At 34.3% G+C, this 15,340-nt stretch overlaps 1 protein-coding gene across 1 annotated transcript in view; it reads right to left on the minus strand.

Annotated features, from left to right (window-relative positions):
• MEIKIN (meiotic kinetochore factor) overlaps nucleotides 1-15,340 on the minus strand; it is an 84,333-nt gene that overhangs the window by 17,890 nt on the left and 51,103 nt on the right. The window lies entirely within an intron of this gene.

Below are 15,340 nucleotides of genomic sequence, written 5' to 3' on the forward strand. Positions count from 1 at the left end.
CAACTCAATCATAAGATGGGCAAAAGTCCTGAACAGACACTTTTCCAAAGAAGAAATAGATGGCTAATAGGCACATGAAATGATGCTCATCACTGCTAACTATTAGAGAAATAGCTAAGACTTGGAAGCAACCCAAATGCCCATCAAAAGACAAATGGATAAAGAAGACATGGTATATATACAATGGACTTAAAAAAGAATGAAATTCTTCCATTTGCAACAACGTGAATGGACCTAGGGAATATTGTGTTTCATGAAATAAGTCAGACAGAGAAAGACAAATATGGTATGATATCACTTATATGTGGAATCTAAAAAAAAATACAAATGAATGTATATGCAAAACAGAAGCAAACTCACAGATAAAGAAAACAAAACTCGTAGTTATCAAAGGGGAGAGGGAAGTGGGAAGGGATGGGATGAACAGATACAAACCACTATGTATAAAATAGGTTAGCAACAAGGATACACTGTATAGCACAGGAATTAAAGCCATTATAATAATTTACAATGGAGTATAATCTGTAAAAATACAGAATCACTATATGTACACTTGACAGTAATATAATATTATGAATCAACTGTACTTCAATTAAAAATAAATTTATTTTTAAAAATGCAAATAAAATAAAATCATGAAAGGGAAAAGATACATGGAGTGAAGAACAGAAGAAATGGCATTTAGAGATGAATCCAGGAGTACAAGCTTCCAGTTGTCTGCCCCTAGTTGAAATCACATGGAGAACATTTAATTCTCCTACATGCAATCGCTGCCAACTAGGGAAGCTCAGTGAGCCTTGGCATCAGGTTTTCTATTTGGAGTCACTCATAAAGTATGCTGTGCCTGCATGACTGACCTCAGCTACTCAGACCCCAGTCCCCCAGAGGTCAAACTGATACAAGGTAGCCCAAAGCCTCAGGCATCAAAAACAGGTGTTTACCATAAATCACATTGCTAGCATAAGCTATCTGGCCTGGCTCAGAACAAACAAAAACACTCTTATTAGGCAGAATAGAGGTCATCTCCCAGGAGCCAAGCCATAGGACAGGCCTGAGGACCTTGGGAATGGGCAGGCCTGCTGAGTTAACCCTTTCCTATATTCATATAATTTACAAGGAAATGGAAATTAGGCTAATAGAAGAGCCCCAACAGCAACATGGAAGTGAGTAGATAGTGGAATGATAGCATCAAAGAGCAGAGAGAAAAAAGGGTGTCAACACAGAAGTATGTACCCAACAGATGCAAAAAAAAAGTTTTAATAAAAATCATATGCACATCATAGCAAACTAGAAATAGGAAGAAGTTCTCAACCTAGGATGATGGTGGTCTTGAGTATTGTTTCTCAAAGCTTTTTGGTTTTTCTTAGAGAAGATGCATCTCCTGGCCCCCTTGTGGTTCAGTAAGTCCAAGTCACTATTCCAAGCCAACAAGTTTTGAGCAGAACTAATCAATGTCACTTCCAGGCCAGAACATACAATTGTCAATGTAAGAAGACCTTCCAGAGCTTTCTCCCCCCCCCCCCCCGGCATAGCTTTTTAGCAATATTCAAGATGGGGGCAGCTTTATCAGTGACAATGAGCAGGGCCCTAACTCAACCCAATGGAGGTATACAGCATGAACAAGAAATGAACCTTTATTATTTTAGTTGCTAAATTTTGGGGGTTGTTTGTCACCATAGTTTATCTTGCTTAGTACAAGTTACCTATAAAATAAGTCACAAAAGTTATAATCTTAACAGTGAAACTTTTTAAACAATTTTCCTTCAGATCTCATACAGAAAATATGTTGGACTGGAGGCCTTATCCAGGACAATGAGTGACAATTCACATGGAAGAAACAAATTTATTATTTGTATATGATATGACTGTCTACATAGAAGATCTAAAAGAATCTACAGACATACACTAGCATTAGTAAGATGTAGCAGGATTCTGGCTATGCACAAATATATACAAATCATTTTGTATTGCTATACTCCATAAATAAAAAGTATAAAAAATGTAATTTACAAATAGACAATTCACGACAGCATCAAATAACATAATGTGCCTAGGAATGTGTCTAATAAAAAATGCAAGGTCATTCTAGTTAAAATGATAAAACTGTACTGAAAAATATTAAACAGCTAAATAAATTACAGAATGTATCATGCTTATGGAATGAAAGATTTAACAAAGATACTGTTTATAAAAATACAAAATTAGAGAAATAAATGACAGAAAACTTAGGATAATCATTACTTATGGGAGAGAGTGAATGGAACCATGGTGAGACTCTGGATTTTGGGGAGGACAGTATATGTAATGTTCTATTTCACTGTCTGCATGGTGAGCAGGCACAAGGGTACTTATCTATTTTTTTTCTTTAAACTATGCATCCTCTCTTTTTAATGAATGCTATATTTATATAAAGAGACAGCAGTTGAATTCCCAGATCTACTCTCCCAGTTCTTGTAAATGCTCTTCCCTAACTCAAGCAAATACTGTAGGATATTTTTTTTAAGTGAAAAGGGTATAACAGATGGTTTCCTTTCTGAGGAACTTCCAGAAGGTGAAGGGGAAGGTGTTGTAAAAATAAATGGTGCTGAAACTCCCAACTCTAAGAGACCTTTATCTTCCAGGCAAGAGAGTGAAAGATTTTGCCCTCTGCAGCCCAAAAGGAAAGAGCTAATGTTGCTGTTTCAAGTAAAAGGCTCAGCCAAATCACCTACAAAAAGTTTTAGTTGACAAGCCCCACCCAGGAACTAGAATGTACAATCAACTTTTTAGATTCATAATCTTAAACATAAGTAGAGAGTTAACTAATTAATACAATAGATAGAGAAAGAAAGAAAGAGAGGGAGAGAAGAAGTGAGGAGAAGAGGGGAGGGAAGGGGAGGGGAAGGGGGGAGGAGAGAGAGGAGAAGGAAAGAAGAAAATTAAAGAAAAGTGAATAGTGCTGCAATGAACATAGGAATGCTAATATCTCTTTGAGATACTGATTTCAATTCTTTTGGATAAATACCCATAAGTGGGATTGCTGAATCATACAGTAGTTCTAGTCTTAATTTTAAAAGGAGCTTCCATACTGTTTTCCAGAGCAGCTGCATCATTTCTGCATTTCCACCAACAGAGTACAAAGGTTCCAGTTTCTCCACAAGAAAGGAGCTGCTAATCAACGAGTATAAAATTTCAGTTATGCAAAATAAATAACTTCTAGAGATCTCCTGTACAATATTGTGCTTATAGATAATACTCAAAATCTGTTAAGAGGGTAGGTCTCATGTAAGTGTTCCTACCACAGTAAAACTAAAATAAATATAAACAAACAGACAAACAAAAGGAAAATTTGTATCATTTTAATAAATGGAAAATTATTATGTCATAAATAAAAGGTAAATCTAAAAACAAATACAATAAAACCATAGCAAAGTTACTGAATTTTTGAGTTTTGAGATATATATTTTTATTGAATTGTACTGACAATTTATTGGTAGATCAAGTTCGACTACAAATGACAAATTTAAAAGAAACTTTTGTTTGGGTTATCGAATTTTAAAAGTCTAACAAAATCATAAAGATCAAAATCAATAACATGGCATTCAAAACTCTAAATTGACCAAATTTTTCTCATCATTCAGCTTTGCCTTAAATCATCTTCCCACTTGTTTTCATCACTTCAGTTATGATGGCATTCCTTTAAGCCCTTGTAGTCTGGATGTAAGGATTAAGGGCTTTACACCAAGTCATCTTGAAACATCCTTCCTAATCTTCCTTACCTAGATAACTCTTACTTATCATTAAGATCTAAGGTCAACTTTTAGTTCCTTAGAAAATCTTTCCATAACTCGACCAGGCCAAGGCTCCTCTCATAGGGTCTTGTGGTACCATGTATCTCTCCCTTTGTAACACTTGTCAGAGTTGTAATTTTCCCCTTGTGTCTGACTTCCCCACCAGACAGAAAGGCAGATCCCCTGTCTGCCTTTGCTAATAAAGAATGCCTTTGCTGGACTCATTAGTACTAGATACAGCTGAGGAATGAATATCTGAGTTTGAGGGCAGAACAATAGAAACTTCCCATTCTGAAAAGCAAAGAGAAAAAAAGACTGAAAAAAAAAAAAAAAAAAAACCCAGAAGAGAATATTCAAGAACTGCGGGACAACTAAAAAGGTATGACATATACATAACTGGAATTCTAGAAGGAAAAGAAACAGAGAGAAGGAACAGAAGCAACGTTTGAAGTAGTAATGACTAAGAGTTTTCCAAAATTAATGTGACACATCAAACCACAGATCCAGGAATCAAAGAGAACACCAGGCAGGATAAGTGTCCAAAAAACTATGTCTAAGTATATCATACTTGTACATTAGAAAATCAAACAGAAGGAAAATATCTTGAAAGTAGCCAGAGGGAAAAACACCTTACCTATAGAAAAGCAAAGATAAGAATTACTGACTTCTGTCAGAAACCATTTAAGCAAGAAAAGAGCAAAGTTAAATATTTCAAGTACTGAGAGAAGAAAACCACTAACCTAGAGTTCAGTACCCTGTGAAATTATCCTTCAAAAGTGAGGGAGAAATGCAGATTTTCTCTAACAAACAAAAATTGAGGGAATTTGTTGCCAGTAGGCCTGCTTGCAAGAAATATTAATAAAAGTTTCCCAGGGAGAAGGAAAATGAATATAGGTCAGAAACTTTTACCTACATAAAGAAAGGAAGAGTATGGAGAATAAGTAAGTGAAGATAAACTTTTTTAAATTGAAAAATCAGTTGTCAATTAAAATAAAAAATCAAGTAAAAACCAATTCATAAATGATCTAACAAATAATAGTTGTTCAAAATAATAATAGCAACAATATATTCAATTAGGTATGCTTATCTGTATATATCTTATGTGTATATGTACATATCCTTATGCATAATAAAACAAATGACAGCAATAATACAAGAAATGGGAGAAATGAATTTGGATTAATTTGTTATTGTACTATGCTTGATGTGGATAGGTTTATTTAAAAGTGGACTTGGATTTGTTGTAAATATACGTTGAAAACACTAGGGCAACTACTAAAAAAAGTAAAGAAGTATAACCAATGTGCTAAACAAGAAAGCAGAGAAAATGTAATCAGGTAAAATGCTCAATTAAAACTGCAAAAGGCTCTGGGGGTGGGAAGGGGTAAACTGGGAGCTTGAGATTTGCAGATACTGACTGGTATATATAAAATAGGTGAACAACTTTATACTGTATAGCACAGGGGAATATATTCAATATCTTGTAGTAGCTTATGGTGAAAAAGAATATGAAAATGAATATATGTATGTTCATGTATGACTGAAGCATTGTGCTGTACACCAGAAATTGACACAACACTGTAAACTGACTATACCTCAATTAAAAAAACTGCAAAAGGCTCAATTAAAACTTCCTAATTTTTTGGAAGACAAAAACAGGAACAAAGAACAAGGGCAAGAAACAGAAACAGTAGCAAATATGCTGAATATTAACCAAAATGTATTACTAATCACATTGAATGTCAATGGCCTAAATGAACCAAATAAACCAATTTAAAGACACAGATATCAGAGTGAATCAAAAAACACAATCCAACTATATGTTGTTTACAAGAAAAACACTTTAAATATAAGTACATACATAGATGAAAAGTAAATGGAGATTACATATATATACTGCATCTTCTTTATCCATTCATCTATTGATGTGTACTTAGGATGCTTCCATATCTTGGTAATTATAAATAATGTTGCTGTTAATAGCAGGGTGTATGTATCTTTTTTAATTAATATTTATTTTGCGGATGGCTTTATTCCTTTGATAACTACATAAGTTTAAAAGGCTAAAGCTCTAAACATTCCTAGAAACAATGAATAGTACATATATGTAAATTTTTAAATATGTGCAGTAAAAAAAGTAAGTGGAGAAAGATATAACATGCTAATACTAATCAAAAGAATGTGGGAGTACCTATATTAATTTCAGATAAAGCAAATGCCAAAAAAAGTTATAAAGGGTAAAAGCTTGGCATTATCTAATGATAAATAGGTCAGTTCTCCATGAAGACATAAAAATTCTTAATGTGTCTGTGCCTAACCAAAGAGCATCAAACTACATAAGGCAAAAATGGATAGAACAGAGGAGAAATATATAAATCTATTATCATACTTGAAGACTTTAAAACCCTCTCTCAGAAACATACAGATCCAGCAGGCAGAAAATAAGTAAAGATGTAACTGAACTCAACAGCACCATCAATCAACTGGATACAACAGACATCTACAGACTATTTCATTCAACAACAGCTGATTACACATTTTTCTCAAGCTCACATAACACATTCTCCAAGACAGATCACATTCTAGGCAATAAAACATATCTTAACAAGTTTAAAATAATAGAAATCATACAATATCCGCTAATAGACCACAACAGAATTAAACAAGAAATTGATAATAAAAAGACAGCTTGAAAATCCCCAAATACATAGAGATTTAAAAAAAAAACACTTACAAATGACACATGGGTCAAAGAAGAAATCTCAAGACAACTTTTAAAATATTTTGAACTAAATGAAAATTAAGACACAACCTACTAAAATTTGTGGGATACAGCAAAAGCCGTTAAAGGGAAACTGATAGCACTGCAATACCTATTAGAAAAGAAGAAAGATCTAAAATAATCTATGTTTCCACATTAGGAAAATAGAAAAAAGGGAAAATTAAATCGAAAGTAACCAGAAGAAAAGAAATAATAAGAATTAGAGCAAAAATCAATGAAATTGTAAAGAGAAAAAGAATAGAGAAAATAAACAAAAACTGTAGCTGATTATTTAAAAAGATCAATAAAATTGCCTCCAGCAAGGCTAACTAAGAACAAAAGGAGAAATGACACGTTACTACTATCAGAAATGAAAAAGAAGACAGCACTAGAGAGCCCATGAAATTTAAAAGGTTGATAAAGGAATACTATGAACAACTTTAAGCTTACAAATTTTATAACTTAAATGAAATAAACCAGTTACTTGAAAGGCACAATTGTCTAAAATGTACAAAGGAAGAAACAGACAATCTGAATAGCCCTTTATCTATTAATGATATTGAATCTATAATTAATAACTTTCCAAAACAGAAAGCACCAGGCCCAGACGGAGTCAATGGGGAATTCCAACAAACATTTAAGGAAGAAGTACCACCAATTCTGTACAATCTCTTTCAGAGGACAGAAGCAGAAAGGACACTTCCTAACTTATTCTACAAGGCCAGCATTATCCTAATACTGACACTAGATAAAGACATTACAAGTAAGAAAACTGCAGACCAATATCTCTCATGAACACAGATGTAAAAATCTTCAGCAAAATATCAGCAAACCAAATGCAACAATGCATAAAAGAATTATACACCAAGACGAAGCGGGATTTAATCCAGGTATGCAAGGCTGGCTTATCATTAAAAAATCAATTAATGCAACCTACCTATCATATCACCCAGATAAGGAAGAAAAACTACATGGCCATATCAATAGATGCAGGAAAAGCATCTGACAAAATATAACGTCCATTCATGATAAAAACTCTCAGTAAACTAGGAATAGAGGGAAACTTCCTCAACTTACTAAAAAGTATCAGTAAAAAACCTAAGGTAACATCATACTTAATGGTGAAAAACTTGAAACTTTCTCCCTAAGATCAAGTACAAGGCAAGGATGTTGCATCTCACCACTGCTTTTCAACATCGTACTGGAAGTCTTTGCTAATGCAGTAAGACCAGAAAGGAAATAAAAGATATACAGAGTGTGAAGGAAGGTATAAAACTGCCATTATTTGCAGATGACATGATTGTCTACATAGAAAATCCAAAAGAATCAACAACAAAAAAAACCTCCTGGAGCTAATAAGCAATTACAGCAAGGTTGCAGGATACAAAGTTAATATACAAAAGTCAACTGCTTTCCCATAAAACCAGCAATGAACAATTATAATTTGAAATTAAAACACATTACCATTTATATTAGTACCTCCAAAATGAACTATTTAGGTATAAATCTAACAAAATATATAGCATATCTATATAAGAAAAACTATAAAATTCTGAAAAAGATATCAAAAAAGAATTAAATAAATAGAGATATATTCCATAGTCATGGTTAAGAAGACTCAATGTTGTCAAAATTGCAATTCTCCACAACTTAATCTATAGATTTAACGCAATCCCATAAATATGCCAGCGAGTATTTTTGTGGATTCTACCAAACTGATTCTAAAGTTTATATGGAGAGGCAAAAGACCCAGAATAGCCAACACAGTATTGAAGGAGAAGAATAAAGTCAAAGAACTGACACTATCCAACCTTAAGGTTATTTATAAAGCCACAGTAATCAAGACAGTGTGATATTGGTGAAAAATAGGACAAATGGATCAATGAATCACTATGTACACCAGAAACTGGCACAATATTGTAAATTGACTATAATTCAATTTAAAAAATAAAAATTCCTATATTAAAAAAATCAGTGGTTGTCAGAGGTGGGTGAGGGGAGATGAATAAGTAGAGTACATAGGATACTTAGGGCAGTGAAAATACTCTGTATGATATTATAATTGCAAGCAAACCTTGTTTTATTGCTCTTCGCTTTACTGCACTTTGAACATACTGTGTTTTTTAATACAACTTTAAGATTTGTGGCAATTCTGTGCCCAGCAAGCCTACTGGCACCATTTTTCCAACGGCATTTGCTCACTTCATGTCTCTGTGTTACATTTTGGTAATTCTCACATATTTCATGTGTTTTCATTATTATTATATTTATTATGGTGATTAGTGATCAGTGATCTTTTGATGTTACTATCATAATTGTTGTGGCACTTTTTAGCAATAAAGTATTTTTTAATTAAGATATTTACTTTTTTGATGTAATGCTATTACACACTTAATAGACTACAGTGTAGTTTAAACATAATTTTAGGGAAACCAAAAAATTTGTGGCTCACTTTATTGTGATATTCACTTTATTGCTGTGGTCTGGAACTGAACCTGCAATATCTCTGAGGTCTGCCTGCATGTCATTATACTTTTATCCAAACCCAAAGAATGTACAACACCAAGAATGACCCTAATTTAAACTATGGACTTTGGGTGATTATGATACATCATTGGAGGCTCATCCTTGGTAAAACATAAACCATCCTGGTGAATGATGTTGATTATGGTGGTGGCTATGCATGTGTGGGACTAGGGAGTATATGAGAAATTTCAATTTTGCTATAAACTTAAAACTTCTCTAAAATTTTTAAAAATTTTTTCAAAAAGTAAAAGGATGTAAAAGTATATACCATGCTAACAACAGTCAAAAGAAAGCTGGAGTAGCTATCCTAATATCAGACAAAGTAGATTTCCATGCAAAGAATATTACCAGGGATAAGGAAGATCTTTCATAATGATAAAGGTGTGAATTAATCAAGAGGATATAACAACCTAAACACTCTAAATGTTTATATACCTAGTAACAGAGCTTCAAAATATGTGAAACAAAAAAGGATGTACTAAAAGAAGACACAGACAAATCCACCATTTTACTAAGAGATTTCAATACCTCTTAATAATCAATAGACCAAGTAGGCAAAAAAATTAGCAAGAATATTGTCAACTTGAACATCACTATCAATTAACCTAAACTGATTGACATTTATAGACCATTTTATCCAACAAAAACAGAACACACATTATTCTTAAGTGCACACAGAACATTCACCAAAATAAATCATATGGGTTATAAAACATGTCTCAATAAATTTTAAAAGATGCTAGGCATACAAAGTGTGGTCTTAGACTACACTGGAATTAACTTAGAAATCTGTAACAGAAAGATCTCTGGAAATTTTTCAAATATTTGGACAAGCAACAGCATACTTCTAAACAGCCATGGATCAAAGAATAAATAAACAGGGAAAGTGGAAAGTATTTGAACTGCATAAAAATGAAAACACAGCATGTCAAAATTTGTGTAGTAGTTGAGGGAAATCTGTAGCATTAAGCACCTATATTAGAAGAGAAGAAAGGTCTTGTATCACTTTAAGAAAGTAAAAAAAGAAAAGCAAATTAAACCCAAAGCAGCAGACAAAATAAAATAAAATCTGAGCAGACATAAGTAAAATAGAAAATAGAAAAACAACAGAGAAAAATCAATGAAACCAAATGTCTAGACAGACTGATTAGGGAAAAAAAAAGGAAGACACAAATCACCAATATCAGGAATGAATAAGGTTATGTCACTACAGATGCCAACATAGTAAAGAATAATAAGAGAATATTGTAAATATTTGACAATAAACTTGAATAAATTTACAGAAAATGGATAAATTCATAAAAATACACAAACTACCAAAGTTCATTCAAGCATAAATAGGTAAGTTGCATAGCCCTAAGGAGTCTGTAACTGTGGCTTATTTCCTTCCAACAAAGAAAACTCAAGGCCTAGATGGCTTCACTAGCGAATTCTACCAAATATTTAAGGCAGAAATAATACTATCTCTTTTCTAGAAAATTGAAGAAGGAGAAGTTATTTCCCAATTTGTTCTGTGAGCCTATACATACACATACCTAGATATACATCAAAAGAAAATAAAATCAGACTCTCATGAACATTGATCCAAAAATTCTAAAAAAAATTTTAAGCAAATCAGATTCAACAATATATAAAAAGAAAAATACAACACAACTAAGTGTGGTTTATCCCAGGATGCATAGTTGGTTTAATATTAGAACATCAGTCAATATATTACACTTAATTCACAATCATTATCAATTCACCATATTAACAAATAGAAAAAGAAAAACCCTGTGATCATCTTAACAGACACAGAAAGTGCATTTGGCAAAAATCCAACATCTATTCCTGATAAAAATCTCTCAAGCATGTTAGGAGTAGAAGGAAACTTCAGAGTACAGAAACAAGGCAAGGATGTCTGCTCTCCTCACTGCTCTTACTCAAAATTGTACAGAAGGGCTGAGCTACTGCAACTATGCAGGGGCAAAAAGGCATCCAGATTGGAGAGGAAGAAGTAAAACTGTTTTTATTCATAGATGACACAATTTCCTGTGGTCTAATGGAAACTTAGGGAAAACAACTACTAGGGCTAATAAGTTTAGCAAGTTTGCAGTATCTTTGTTATGAACTGAGTGTTTGTGTCCTAAAAAAATTCGTATGTTGAAGTCATAATCCCCAATCAGACTATATTTAGAGTAAGGGTCTATGAGAGGGCAATATAAGTTCTAAAGGTGAGGCCCAAATCTGAGAGGTCTGGTGCCCTCATAAGAAAAGGAAGAAACACAAGAGCTCTCTTTGTGCAAAGAGAGAAAAGGCCATGTGAAGTCATAGAAAGATGGTGGTCATCTACAAGCCAGGAAGACAGCCCTCAGGGAACTGACAGCAACTTGGTCTTGGACTTCCCAGCCTCCAGAACTGTCAGAAAATAAATTTCTGTTGTTTAAGCCACCCACTCTATGGTATTTCGTGATGGAAGCTCAAGAAGACTAACATAACAGTCAATAACAAAAAGGAATGTTTCTATATGCTAGCAATGAATAGTCAGAAATTAAAATGAAAACTACCATTTATAATAGCATCAAAATATGAAACACTGAAGTTAGGTGAGAAATAGTGACATCAGGTGGGAATAATGATCTGTACAGTAAAAACTACAAGATATTTCTGAGAGACATTAAAGAAGGCCTAAATAAATGGACAGACACCAATATTGTTACAATATTAACTATCCTCAAATTAATCTATGAATTCAGTGCAATCCTAATCAAAATCCCATCAGGTTTTTTTTTTTGGTAGAAACTGATCAGCTTATTTTAATATTCATATAAAAATTCAAAGGATCTAGAATAGCCAAAACAACTGAAAAAGAACAACAAAGTTAGAGGGCTAACACTATCTGATTTCAAGAATTATTATAGTGCCACATTGTTCAATACTGCATGGTACTGGCATAAGGATAGAAAAGTAGATGAATGGAATAATATAAAGAATTCAGACACAGAACTATACCTATGTATAGATATCCGTTTTTCAGCAAAAGTACAAAGGCAATACAGTAAAGAATACTATTTCCACTAATGGTGCTAGGATAACTGAATGTCCATATGCAAAAAAATGAACTCAAATCCATAATCATATATAAAAATTAACTCGCAGGCATAAATGTAGAACTTTAAACTATAAAACTTCTAGAAGAAAACAGAGAAATTCTTTGTGATTTCAGGTTAGGCAAAGATTTCTTAGTTATGACAACATCTCATTAAAAAATTGACCAGTTGGACTTTATCAAAGTTAAAAACTTAGGTTCCTCAAATGACACTGTTTCACAAGAAACTACAAATCGTATGATTCCATTCATATGAAATGCCCAGAAAAGGCAACTCTAGAGACATAAAGTAGATGAGTATTTCCCTCAGGCTGGGCAGAGAACAGGGCTTAGCTGTAAATGGGCACGAGGGATGAAGATGTTCTAAAACTGACATAAGGTGATGGTTGAACTTCATAAATTTACTAAAAAATCACTGAATTGTAACCCTGAAAGGGTGAATTTTATGATATGTAAAATATACTGCATAAAAGCTCTTTTTTTTAAGATGGTGGAGAGTGTGAAAAAACAAGGCACAGGCTAGAAGCATATCTTTCAAAGTATAAATCTGATAAAAGATTTGCATCCAGAATATACAAAGAACTCTCAGATCCTACAATGAGGAAAATCAACCATTTTTTTTTTAACGGGCAAAAGATTGGAACAGATACATCACCAAAGAAGACATACAGATGGCAAATAAGTACATGAAAAAGTGATCAACATCATTAGTCATTAGAGGAATGCAAATTAAAACCACAATAAGATATCACTTCATATCCATCAGTATGGTAAAGATTAAAAGACCGACCATACTAATTGTTGGATGCAAAGAAACAACTCTAAAACACAGCTAATCGAAATGTAAGATGGTACAACCACTTTGAAAAACAGCTTTGCAATTTCTACTCCCAGATATTTACACAACAGGAAAGAAAATATATACCCATACTGTAAAAGGAAAAGTATTCTGATACTTGTTAAAACAATAAGGAAGACTTTATTGAAGACTATCGAAATATGGGTATTGCAATAGGGGTGACAGATCAGGTCTAACTCCAAATACAGAAAAGACAGCTGGGGATTTATAGCCAATGAGCAGAGTGAGGGCATCAGAGGTTGAGAAACTGCTAAGAGGAGACATCAAGGGTAAGGGGATTCTTGCTAAACTGATCTGTGAAACTGTGATTTATAATAAGAAATCTATCTTTGGTTTTGTCCCCATTTCTGGAATTGAGCTCCTAAAATGCTTGGAATCTCCTAAGTGATGAGAGCAACAAAGGTGTCTTTTGTTACATCAATAAGGTGACTTCTGGACTGCACTTAAGGATGGGGGCTGGTTACCAGGGGAACCAACTATGTGATTAGAGGGTTGGAAATTTCAGGCCCAACCCATAACCTCCAGGGAGGAGAGAGAAGTTAGAGATTGAACTAATCACCAATGGCCATTGATTAAATCCATCACATCTACCTAATGAAGCCTCCATAAAACCCCAAAAGGATGGAATTCAGAGAGCTTCTGGGTTGGTGAGATTTGGGGAGAGTGGCACTCCGGAAGAAAGCATGGAAACTCTGAACCCTTTCCCCATACCCTGTCCAATGCATCTCTTCCATCTGGCTGGTCCTGAATTATATCCTTTCATAACGAACCAGTAATCTAGTAAGTAAAATGTTTTTCTGAGCTCTCTGAGCTGCTCTAGCAAATTAATCGAACCCCAGGAGAGGGTCATGGGAACCTCTGATTTATAGCCAGTCAATCAGAAGTAAAGGTAATAACCTAGAATTGTGACTGGAGTCTGAAGTCCAAGGAGGGAGATCATAGGAACCTCCAATTTGTGGCAGGCCTGTCAAAAACACAGGTAATAACCTGGGCTTGTAATTGGTGTCTGAAGTGGAAAGTGTTCTTCTGGGACTGAGCCCTTTACCTGTGGAATCTGATGCTATCTCTTGGTGGACAGTATCAGAACCAAGTTGAATTCTAGGACACCCAGCGGGCTCCCGGTGCACTGCTTGTTAGAGGTGTGGGGAAATCCTCCCCACCACACACTCATTGAAACTGGGTCCAGGAACCAAATTAGATTTAACATGTCAGAGTGCTAAAGGCAGTCAGGGTGATCAGACATCAGGAATGGAAGATTCTCTCTTAACTGACTTAGCAGAATTCTTGCTAAAGCTGTATTCCAGGATGCACATAGAAGCCCAAGGTCAAGGCCTAGTTGAGAAGAGGGCTCAGAAGAGCCTAAAGTTTGATCAAGGGGAGATTATTTGTCAATACAAATACTTGTACATAAATGTTCCTAGCAGCTAAACAACCTGAATGTCCATGAATAGGTGACTAGATAAATAATTTTCTGTATACCATGCAATGGAATACTATGTAGCAATAAAAAGGAATAAACTATTGATAACATGGCTGAATTTCAAAATAATTATGCTGAGTGAAAAAAGTCAGACCAAAAAAATCCCTTTCTCTTTGTCTCTCTCTCCCTTTCTCATGACTCCAAAATTCTAGAACACGTAAACCAATCCATAATGACCGTAACTAGATCAGTAGTTGCTCACTATTGTAAGGGGGTGGGGTGGGGCAGGAAGAAAGAAATTGTAAAATGGTAGGAGGAAACTTTTGGTGATGGATATTTTCACTATCTTGATTGTGGTAGTGGATTCACAGGTGCATACATATGTGAAAATTTTCAAATTGCACACTTTAAATATGTGCAGTTTACTTCATGTCAATTATATCTCAATAAAGTTTTTTTTTTTAAGTAGTAGTTCCCAGTTTCAGCTGGGGTCTCAACAATGTGCTGTATAATCTTGGGTTTCCCTATTTTAAACTATTTTTACTTTCCTTAAGCCTCTTTATTCTCTCTCCTTCTCTGGAGATTATCCCTCAAACTGCCTCTAGCCTCAGCCTTTTTCAATCTGTTCTCCATGCCTGGAACCAAAATAAATTTTATACAAGAGCATCGGGTATTTCCTGTTTACAATCCTTTACCAGCTCCCCTTAATAAGGATTATAAGACCCTTTACAATCTTGGTCCCTGTTTACCTTTACAATCTCATCTCCACCTTTCTCCTCACCACCCAACTTCACCCTGAAAACATCTAGCGACAATGAACCACTACATATCAGTAAGTTCTGCCTCTTTCTTTTTTCTCTGCCTCTTTCTTGTCTTACTCTTTCTCTCTGTCTTTTTTGTCTGCCCCCTCCCCCCT

This window comes from Camelus bactrianus, chromosome 3, assembly GCF_048773025.1.
Source record: "Camelus bactrianus isolate YW-2024 breed Bactrian camel chromosome 3, ASM4877302v1, whole genome shotgun sequence".
Classification (NCBI taxonomy): Eukaryota; Metazoa; Chordata; class Mammalia; order Artiodactyla; family Camelidae; genus Camelus; species Camelus bactrianus.